The 12,148-nt window shown below is 36.7% G+C and overlaps 1 pseudogene; it reads left to right on the top strand.

Annotated features, from left to right (window-relative positions):
• The first annotated feature begins 444 nt into the window (after positions 1-444).
• On the top strand, positions 445-4,180 carry LOC114027310 (annotated as a pseudogene).
• The last annotated feature ends 7,968 nt before the right edge of the window (positions 4,181-12,148 follow it).

Here is a 12,148-nt window from a genome sequence, read left to right as displayed (position 1 = left end):
AAAAATTAGTAGATTATCCCCAAATGTCCCCTCCTAAATGAGAGTGCAAGACTAAATGTTTTCTGATGTCACTTACAGCTCATGATCTCATAAAAGTTCCACCCTTCATTTCCCATCCATCCTCTAAGAATAGAGACCATTTTCTAACGGTTGCCCCCTTTCCACTTTACCACTAGCTACAACCAAATCCTGTCTAGGTCTTTTGAGACCACAGATTCCCAAAGGGGGTGATATCATCCCCTAGGGGCACTGTAATGATGCAGGAGGGGCAGTAGTACCATCAGGTGCAATTGAGGGGTGTTGAATAAAAATAAGGGGGCAGCATAAAGAAGCATAAGGAAAGAAGAGAAGAAATTTTTGAAAAACTATTTGTACATGTTTCATCTGTTGTGTAACAGAGTTAAAGTCATAGTGATTACATTATTTTCCAAGTAAACACACAAGATGCAAGTTATAACTGAGTTGGCAGGTAAGCCTGTCGAGCATTGTCCAGAAGTCCAGCACGAATCAGCAGGAATATATGCATGTAATGACTTGTTTACAATTATGATATCAAACAGTTACATACTGCAATATTATGTCATCAAAATTTCAGTGCAGGAAAAAAACATAAATTTAGAATAAATTATTAAGTTTAAGATGCATCATTTTTTAAAATATATATATATATTTTGAAATAGCAAAAATAAAAAACTGATAAAGGGTTAAAGAAAGGAGATTTCCAGGGGAAACTAAGTATTTTTTAAAAGGGGGTGGTGGCCAAATAAATTTCGGAACCTCTGTTCTAGGCTGTCTTCTTTTCCTTTTTTGACGTGGTTATTCTATTGATCCATGAAGGAATTTCTTTATAGATAGTTTGCTTAAATGTTAGCAAAACATTTGACAAAATGTCTCATGCTATTCCTGAGGAAAGGACAGAGATGTGAGGTAGAAAATATCCAGTTAGGTGATCTAGAGCTGATTAAGTGGATGGATCCAATGAGTAGTTTTTCATGGTTCAATGGCAGCTTCAAAGGTAGTCCATGCTTAACATTTTGCTACTTAAATTTTTATCAGTAACTTGGAGATAGGAATACAAGGCATGCTTGTCAAATTGGCAGATGATAGAATGGAGGAAGACAATACTTAAAACACTGGGTGACTACCAGAATTCAAAAAGATAAGGCTAGAACACTGGAAACAATCAAGATGGAATTTAATAAGGATAAATTGTTCTTGAGTTCAAAATGTCATTTTCCCAAGTATAAGATGGGGGGAAAAGGCTAGACAATGGTTAGCCTAGGGGAAAAAAACAAACTTCAGGTCTTAGTGGTCTTCAAGCTTAATACAAGTCACCAGTGTGATATGGTAGCCAAAAAGTTCATGAAATGTTAAATCTAGGTGGAGAAACACAGTGTCCAGGCCTAGGGACAAGAGTCCAACTATAATGATCAGATCACATCTCAAGGATTGTATTCAGTTCTGGGTGCCATGGTTTAGGAAAGATATTAATGAGTGAGAAAACATTCAATGAAGGAGAAGCAGAATGGCAAAGGATCACAGGGTCACAGATTTAGAAGTAGGAGAGATCTCAGAGACTTCTAGTCCAGTCCCCTCATTTCACATGCAAATGAGGAAACTTCAGAGGAAGGTTAAAGGATCTTACTCAAGGTCACACAAATAACACTAACAAGTTAGTGTCAGAAGTGGGAAGGCCTCAAGATCATGCCTAAAAGAGGTGAGAGTGTTTAGTCTCCAGAAGACTTAATGAGGAAAACATAGCAGAGATAGTTATTTTCAGGCATTTTAAGAGCTGTTGAAAGGCAAAGAGCTTAAACTTGTTCTTCTTAATCCCAGAGGGCAGCACTAGAAGTAATGGGTAGAAGTTGTTGGTTGTAAGAGAAATTTTCCTAACAATGAAAGCTATCCAAAAGAGGAATGATCTATCTTAAGAGGCATTGGGTGCCCTCTCATTTGGGAAGACCTCATTTGAGGTCTTTAGGTAAAGAAGGAATGGTCATTTGTCAAGTATGTTTTAGAAAGAATTACTATTCAGTCATGGGCTGGCCTGTGTAGATAATCTCTGGTCCCTTAGAACATTTTTCTGGTGCCCCAAATCTTGCTGCTACTGTCATCAATTTGACTTTACTCTTTCCAGTCTCCAGCCAAATAACAACCAATAACAATGTTTGTTCTTTCTGGGCTGGACAAAGACAGGAAGGTAAGAAATAGTGGAGGAGTTCAGGGCTACGTACTAGTACATTAGAATTGAAGAACATTAGAGTGGGAAATAACATTACTAGGGTTTCTTAAACTATAAATTTATTTCTTTTAATTTTGATACTTGTATTACAATATAATTTATTTACCTTGTATTCATATGTATTTATGTTTATACATCTTAAACCATTAAGCTGAAAAGGGGTCCATAGGCTTCACCAGAGGGCCAAAAAGGTCCATGACACCAAAAAAAAGTTAATAATCCCTGAGTCTAACATTCTCACTTTACCAATGAAGGAAATGAGATGCCAAGAGGTAAATAATATATAACTTATTATTGTCAGAGTCAGGATTAAAACCCATGGTTTCTGACTCCAACACCAAGGTTCTTTTCATTATGTCATAATAATTCTCTAATGGAGTGACTTTTATAGAATCCTAAAATGTTGTGTTGGAATGGATCAGTACAATTATAAGACTAAAAAGAAATGGTGGTGTCATATTAAAATATGTATTTTTAGGGGGATTGCTCAGCAAGGAAAAAAAACAAAGAGAGGTACTCTGTCTAGTGGCCCCCAGGGATTAGCAGTGAGAGGAATGACCCTCAGATTGAAAGTCTAGAAAGACTGGGCTGTTATAACTCCTAAGAGTTTAGGTTTTCTCATATTACTGATTTCATCTGTGACTAAGCATTCCAAATGTTTTCAGTACAAATGAAATATTGGTGCATTGATCTTTTATTAATTTCTTCTTTAAATAGTCAAAGAATGTCAAGATTTTCCCAATAAAATAGCATAGTTTGAAGAACCAGAGAGGTTAAACCAGAGAGGCAGGCTAAAAGTAGGGTCACTTTCTTTACTCACGGATTAGCATTGGTGGGGTCAACCAAAAGCTTCCCCTTCAAAACCCAGATCAAGAATTTCAAGTTAGTGCCCAGAATAGAGTCCTATTCAATTTGGTAGACTTAAGCAGAAGTCCTCAAATGCTATCCTCACTGGTATTTTCTATTACTTCTCTTTTTCTGGCAGCCTGGCCTTCCCTACTCCATGGGGGGGGTGATAACGTGAGCTGGGTCAATGAGTTCATCTTGTTGGGACTTTCCACTGACCAGCAGACTCAAGTTGGGCTCTTTGTGCTATTTGGGGCCACCTATTTGCTGACCTTGCTGGGCAATGGGCTGATCATCCTTCTGATCTGGCTGGATACTTGACTGTACTCCCCCATGTACTTCTTCCTCTGTAATCTCTCAGTTGTTGACATCTGCTACACAACTAGTGGAGTCCCACAGATGCTAGCACACTTTCTCATGGAGAAAAAGACCATCTCCTACACCCGATGTGCAGCTCAGCTCTTCTTCTCTTTGGCATTGGGTGGAATTGAGTTTCTACTGTTGGCAGCAATGGCTTATGATCGTTATGTAGCAGTCTGTGACCCTTTGCAATATGTTATGGTCATGCATCGAGGAACGTATGTGGGTCTAGTTATAATCTCCTGGTTCATTGGCCTGGCCAATTCAGCAGTGGAGACAGCAATCACAATGAGACTCCCCACATGTGGACAGAATGTTTTGAACCATGTAGCCTGTGAGACCCTGGCCATGGTGAGGCTGGCTTGTGTAGATATTACCTTTAATCAGATTATTATTTTAGTATCTAGTATCATAGTTGTACTGGTGCCCTGCTGCCTGGTTTCCCTGTCCTATGCCCACATTGTAGCAGCTATCCTACGTATCCGTTCCACCCAGGGACGTCGCAAAGCCTTTGGGACATGCACCTCCCACCTCACTGTGGTTTCCATGTCTTATGGGATGGCCCTGTTCACCTATATGCAGCCCCATGTCAGTGTCTCAGCTGAGCAGGACAAAATGGTAGTGCTATTCTATGCTGTGGTAACCCCCATGCTCAACCCCCTAATTTACAGCCTCAGAAACAAGGATATGAAAGCTGCACTGGAAAAAGTGATAGGAAAGAGCTCAGCCTGAGGAAAAGAGAAAGATTATTGCTGTATAAAGGATGGAGGAATTTCCCAAGAACAATAATAGGGCATGGACTCAAGGTGACCTATGGAGGAATGGGAAAGTACTGGGCATCTGCACAGTAAGTCCTTAGAGGGAGGATGGCAATAATGACTTTAGACACTTTGCTAAGTGGCCTGGCATCAAGGCACAGAGCCTTCCTTGCCTTGGAGAAACGGTTTACCTGTGTGACCTTGAACAAACTGCTTAATCTCCCTATGCTTCAGACCCCTCAGCTTTAAAATGAGGGAGTTGGACCAAATGATGTCTGAGGTCCTTCCTGGCTCTACATCTATTCTCCTATGTCATATGATCTCAAGCTATTTTCAGGTCAGCAATAACACATTTATTTACCTCCATTATCCTTTTTCCGTGACCACATCATAATAGCTATCCTTCACGACCATTTCACCCAGATGATGATGATGCAATGCCTTGAGACTCCTACCTCCCACCTCACTATGGTCTCCATGTCCTATAGGCAGCCTTATGCCAGTGGTATATAATTATAATGTATGTTTGTGTATATACATACACACACACATATATATATATATAATGTTTATATGTGTGTAGAAATATATACATAGATGTATATGTATAAAAAATCTTTTTATCTTTACAACAATCCTTTGAAGTAGATAAAGGAGCAATTATTATCCCCAGTTTTTAGATAAGAAAATGAGCTCAAAAAGGTCAGGTGACTTTTCTAAGATCACACAACTAGTAAGGGACCAAGACAGGCCATGAATCCAAGTCCTGTATTCTTTCCATGATACCACACTTTCTCTCCAATAAATCAGCAGTCATATTTATTATCTACTACACCCCACTGCCAAGAATTAGAACCCAATGATGAAGAAATATCAAGGTTTAAGAAGCAGAGAGAAAATTTCAATAAAATAGAATATACTAGCTCTTAGGATATGCCAAATTGGATGGTGAAACACACATATGTATGGGTGAAACAAATGGACACACAAATCTCGACTGCACGTTGTTTACCTGATCCCAAAGCATCCAGGACAAGGAAGCTGCCATCCATCTAAGACAATTTTCAATGATGATGTTTCCATCTGATGGTGAGCTCTTCCTGGGAAGAAAGGACAATAGAGTTCTTGTTGCTGGTGTCAATGTGAGACACTCAGGCCAGTGTGTGACTCTGTCCCTGTGGTCTTGTACCATCGTTACAATGACCTGATGTCTCTGTCTGAGGCTGGAGGTGATTTCAAGTCTAGTCTTTAGTGCCTTTGTCTTTATCCAACAAGACCTTCACTATCCAGGACAACCTATAGAATAGACAAGTTCATTCTGAAAGGATTCCATGTTCATTTCCTAAAACTATGATTGTTCTCTAAGGTCCAGTTCTCCAGTTTTCCTAGGTCCTTGTCTTGTGTGAGGTTTTTTTTTTAATGTTTTATCTGTGTATTGAATTTTACAACGCACTATGTGCTTTCACACATATTATGTTATTTGATCCACATAGCACCTAGAGCCAACTAAGAAAACTGAGATTTAGAGAAATAATTTGAATTGTTCAAGGTCACATAGCTATTATGTGTTAGAAGCAATACTTCAACTCTGCTATTTACAAGTCCAATAATAAAACCTAGCTTTTTAAGGTTTGAAAACTGCTTTACATACGGCACCTCATTTGATACTTAGAACAATCCCGTGAGATAAGTGCTATTATTATTCCCATTTGACAGATGAGGAAACTGAGGCTGAGAAAAGTTAAGTAACCCACAGTGTTAGTAGATATGTGAATCGTGATTTAAATTCCATTTTCCTAACTCTGTTCATTAGGACCCCTGGCTGACAACATATGCTATGTATCTTACAGGTATGTAAAAAGCAGAAGCTAAAGAAAATGTAATCAGAAAGAATAAGAGATCTAGAAAATATTTATTAGATCATCTTCAAGAGAGATGGGAGAAGAGTAGGAGCATATCAATACCTTGAGGTTCCTTTGAACATTTTTTATAATCCTCAGGACCCAAGTAGTATTGTTCCTATGCTTCTAGAAGGATCATTAAAAGATTATTTCACCTCAAAGATATCTTCCTCCATACTCTCTGAAATTTTACCACTGAAATATTCCACTTGGTTAATGAGCTTTTCTTTAAAAACCTGATAACCCCTAGGAGGTCGTTGGGTTTTTTGGGTGGGGGTGTTTTTAGCTTTCATTAATTTATACCTCAATATAAATTTGTTTCATTGGATGGCTTCCTTCCTTGATACTTCTCAAATAACCCCTAACATCTGAAGAATCAGGTGTTCTGGTAACTGGGCAGAGAGAAGAACAACATGAGAAAGATTAAAAAGGAGAGGAAATTTTGGCGAGTTGGCACATCAGGAAAAGAATGGGTTTGGGATCTATTGGCACCATAGTGTGAATGTTGGAGATGATTTAATCTGGGCTCTGAATGGCTGGAGGACAAAAGAGGTTTGAAAAGAGCATTGGGGATAAAAGAAATGTGCAGGAAGGATGGCACTAAGTCCATTTTGTCGAATTGGAAATTGTATCCATGACCAATCCAGTCCCGTAACACTTCCCTAGAGACAATATGGCAAATGGCAACTTAGAAAATGTCAATTAACCAAGCAATCAAATATCTACATGAAAAAAAATGTTCTAAATTGTTATTAGAGAAAACAAATTAAAACACTTCTGAGGTTCCACCTCACACCCATTAAAATGGCAAAGATAATATAAGAGGAAAATGATAATTTTTGGAGGAGCTGTGAAATAAACAAAATGGTGGATTTTTAGAGGAGCTAGGAATTGGTCAAACTACGCTGGAAGGCAATTTAGAAATATGCTCAAAAGGTCAATAAACTATGCATATGTTTTACACATCTATACATTCTACTATACCTATACCCCAAAGAGACCAAAAAAAAAAACCTCATTTATATATACATATATAAGTATATAATTAGATAGATATTTATATACACACATATGTTTATGTGTGTATACACATATATAAACATACATATATACATGCATATATATGCCTAAGTACATAAAGACACAGATCTTTTTGTTGTAGCAAAGAACTGGAATCAAAAGGAGTATCCATCAACTGAAGATGCTCAAACATATATTATTTGAATAGAAAATATTATTTCACTGTAAGGAATGATGAAAGTAACAGCTTTAGAGACACATAGGAAGACTTCTATCAACTGTTGTACCTCATACACACACATATATACATAATATCGACAGTGCAGTAAAGAAAAAGAAAAAAAAAAACTTTGACCAACTTAAGAACTCCAAACAGTGTGATAACTAACCACAATTCCAGAGTACTGATGATAAAGCATACCACATCTGAACAGAGGTTATAGACGCAAAGTACACAATGAAATGGCAATTGTGTGGCTTTATTTTGATTGAACACATCTATCTAGCACAAGGTGGGTTTTTTTTTAATTTGGAGAAGGAGGATTTGGGGACCTAGCAATAGTGTCCCCCACCCCAAAAAAGAAAGGAAACAAAATATGACCTTAAAAATATAAAGAAGGAAGTTCAGAAAAAAACAGGACATCTTTTAAAGCATCATGTTAAATTCATTCTACATACAGAAATATATACATATGTATATGTGCAATGTTTATGTTTTTCTCTGAACTTGTGTGCCTTTTTAGGATCCTGACATATGCAAGAACATATTTGTATCTTCATATATGTAAGTCCTGTGTAATACGGACTTACAGTTTCACATGTAATTATTTTTATGTTCTACTTTGTACACAAAAATTTTCCCTTTGGTATTCATTAAATTCAGAATAAAAAAAAATAAAAGTTTAAAAAAACTGAATGCAGAGAAAAACAAACCCCTAGTCCCATGTAAAGCATCTGATTACTTTGAGAACCTGATGAGGCTGAGCGAGAGAGGGGAGGGGAGCTGATTTTTTATTCCGGTCAGTCATTTCGATCTAGATGTGATTTTTTTTTTAATTTTTTTTTAATTTTTAGTGAGGCAATTGGGGTTGTGACTTGCCCAAAGTCACAGAGCTAGTATGTGTCAAGTGTTTGGTCTGAGGTCGGATTTGAACTCAGGTCCTCCTGACTTCAGGGCTGGTGCTCTATCCACTGCACCACCTAGTTGCCCCACCCGATGTGATTTCTGAGCTACTGGCACTAATATTAAAGATCATGGAAAATGAGCAAAGAACCACAAGATTGGACCCTTATTTTCAAAAAAGAGAAAAGAATAGACTCTGCAAAACCATAGGCCAATGAACTTGACCTGGATTCCTCAGAAAATACTTGTTTTATGCTCTGAAACATTTATTGGAATTTTGCAAAAACAAGAGTGAACATAAACACTAAGCAAACATACATGCAGACATGTCTACACAAATGTCCTAAGGGAGAGGAACCTATGAGAGAGGTCATGTCTATACAGTTTCCTAGGAGAGACAAGCTTACAAGAGAGAATGTGTCTACACAACTCTCCTAAGAGAGGGTAACAGTCTAAAACCAGGCTTATCAATATCATACTTTCTCAAAGCCATACACTGGAGGAAAAGGAATTCTGGTTCTGTTTATATATAGTTATATATGATTCTTAAACAGATGATTAAAGAGATGGTTAATGAACACCTAGAAAGGAAAATGGCAGTTGCCATACGATCATAGAATTTAGAACTAAAAGGAATTTCAATGATCATCTGGTTCAGAGCTGTCAAATATGCAACCCCATGCAGCCTATGACACTCCTTAGTGCCACCCAAATAGAGTAAAATATAATTGGTAAATGTTTAACAAAACAAATAAAAACACAATAAAATATAGATAATATTAATATGTGATTCTTGCAAAGATCCCTATTTCAATTTGAGTTTGACACCACTGATCTAATCTAACCAAGAGCCAACAAAACTCCAAGAGTAAATGTTTCTAAACTAAGCTATTTCTTTTTTCAACAGATTTTCAAACTGGTAGATGATAGTAATACTATAAATATCTACCTAGATTCTAGAAAAGAATGCAGTATCTTTACTGTGTTAATGGAGAGCATGGAGAAATTTGAACTAGAAAATAGTACAGTTAGATGGATTCAGAAATGGTTGGTAGTCTCATGATGGTTCAATGTCAATGTAACCAGAGTTGTCCAGTAGAGCACCCCATGGGCCCATGCTTGGCCTATTTGTCTAACATTTTTATTAGTGATGGCGTGCTAAGAAAATCTGCAGATAATACAATGTTGGGAGAGATAACTAACAGGATGGATAAGGGAATTCATTAGCAAGACAGTCATTAAATGAACTTTTATTAAACACTTATTATGTGTCAGGCACCCATTAAGCTCTGGGGATACAAATAACATAAAAAAATATGAATTCTGCTCCCAAGAAGCTCACATTCTAATAATTCTAACATGACAATAACCACATAAATACAAGATCTATACATATATCCTCAATGAATCTGACCATTCCCTGTAGATATCACCACATTTTTCTCCTTCCTTTTGTGGTGAAACTGCTTGAGAAGATCATCTGCAATAGGTGCTTTCATTTGCCTTCTCACTCTTTTCTTAACTGTCTATAGTCTGGCTTGCAGTTTCATCATTCAGACAAAACTATTCTCTCCAAATTTACTAATGATAATTGCCAAATTTAATGGCTTTTTCTGTCTTCATCGTTTTTTACTTCTCTGAAGCCTATGACACTATCAATTAGCCTCTTCTCCTTGATATACTCTTCTTTCTAGTTTTTCCTGATTCCCCTCCTGGTTCTTCTATCTGACCCTTCCTTAGTCTCTTTTGTAGGATCTTTATCCAGGTCATGTCCACTAACTCTGAGTGTCCCATAGGACTCTGTCCTGGGCACTGTTTTCTATTATCTCTCTATACTATTTCACTATCATACCAGTGCTGGTGACAATTATACCCCCTTATCCAACCTTAGATTCTTTCCTGACCACCAAAATCCCATCTCCAATTATCTATTGGACATCTCAAACTGGATGTGCTATACATATCTTTTCTTTTTTTAATAATATATTATCTTCCCCAGTTACATGTCAAGAAAATTTTTAGCATTCATTTTTATAAGATTTTTTTGAGTTCTAAATTTTTCTTATTCTATCTCCTCCCCTCTTCTGAAAATGGTAGGCAGTTTAATATAGTTTATACATGTGTTATCATGTAAAAATATTTTAATATTAACCACAGTTGGGAAAGAAGAAACAGACCAAAAGGAAAAAAATGGGAAAGAATAAAGTAAGGGAAAAAAAGTGGGCTTTGATCTGCATTCAAAGTCCATCAGTTCTTTATTTGGATATGGATAGTATTTTCATTCTTGAGTTCTTTGTACTTGTCTTTGATCATTGTGTTGCGAAAGAGCTGAGTTATTCATAATTGATCATCACACAATGTTGCTGATACTGTGTACAATGTTTTACTGGTTCTGCTAATTTCACTTTGCATCAGTTTGTACAAGTCCTTCCAGGTTTTTCTGAAACCTGCCTGTTCATCATTTCTTATTGCTCAATAATATTCCATTACATTCATATACCACAGCTTGTTCAGCCATTCTCCAATTAATGGGCATCCCCTCAATTTCCAATATTTTAACACCATGAAAAGGGCTGCTATAAATACTTTTGCACATGTAGGTCCTTTTTCCTTTTTATGATCTCTTTGGGATACAGACCTAGTAAGGACATTGCTGGATCATAGGGTATGCACAGTTTGGTTTCCTTTTGAGCATAGTTCCAAGTTGCTCTCAAGAATGGTTGGATTAGTTCACAACTCTACCAACAATGCATTAATGTCATAATTTTCCCACATCCTCTCCAACATTTATCATTTTCATTTTTGATAGGTGTGAGGTGGTACCTCAGAGTTATTTTAATTTGCATTTCTCTAATCAAAAGTGATTTAGAGCACTTCTTCATATGCCTATAGATAGCTTTGATTTCTTCATCTGAAACTGCCTGTTCATATCTTTGACCACTTATCAATTGAGGAATGACTTGTATTCTTGTAAATTTGACTCAGTTCTCTACATATTTGAAAAATGAGGCCTTCCTTTATCAGAAACGCTTGCTGTAAAGATTGTTTCCCACTTTCTGCTTTCCTTTTACTCTAGGATGTATTTGTTTTGTTTCTACAAAAGCTTTTAAATTTAATATAATAAAAATTATCTATTTTACATTTTGTAATGCTCTCTATCTCTCATTTGGTCATGAATTCTTCCCCTCCCCATAAATCTGATGGGTGTATTATTTCTTGCTCTTTTACTTTGTATATGGTGTCACCCTGTATGTCTAAATCATTTTAAAGGTCTGTCATATATAATTTTTCTAATATTCTATTTATCTCTTTAGTTTCTTTTTTGTTTATTTTTTGGTTGGATTTATCCAGTTCTGAGAGGGGGCAGTTGAGGTCCCCCACTAGTATAGTTTTGCTGTCTATTTCTTCCTGTAAGTCATTTAACATCTCCTTTAATTATTTGGATGCTTGCAAGACACAGTAGTCAGTGACTATTGTAATCTACTATTTGAAAAACCCAAAGACCCCAGCTTCTGGGATAAGAATTCACTATTTGACAAAAACTTCTGGGAAAACTGGAAAAGAGTATGGCATAAACTAAGCATAGACCAAAGTCTCACACCATATACCAAAAAAAGTAAAAATGGGTTCATGATTTAGATACCAAGGCTGATACTATAAGTAAACTGGGAGAACAGGGAACAGTGTCCCCATCAGATATATGGAGAACAGAAGAATCCATGACCAAACAGAAGATAGAGAACATTATGAAATGCAAAATGGATAATTTTGATTACATTAAATTGAAAAGTTTTTGCAAAAATAAAGCCAATGCAACCAAGATTAGGAGGGAAGCAGAAAACTAGAAAAGAATTTGTACAACCAGTGTCTCTGATAGGGGCCTCATTTCTAAAATACA

Source organism: Vombatus ursinus, unplaced genomic scaffold, assembly GCF_900497805.2.
Source record: "Vombatus ursinus unplaced genomic scaffold, bare-nosed wombat genome assembly UNPS02014858.1, whole genome shotgun sequence".
Lineage (NCBI taxonomy): Eukaryota > Metazoa > Chordata > Mammalia > Diprotodontia > Vombatidae > Vombatus > Vombatus ursinus.
Note: the sequence above shows the minus strand (reverse complement) of the source record. Positions and strands in the feature narration are given on the sequence as shown.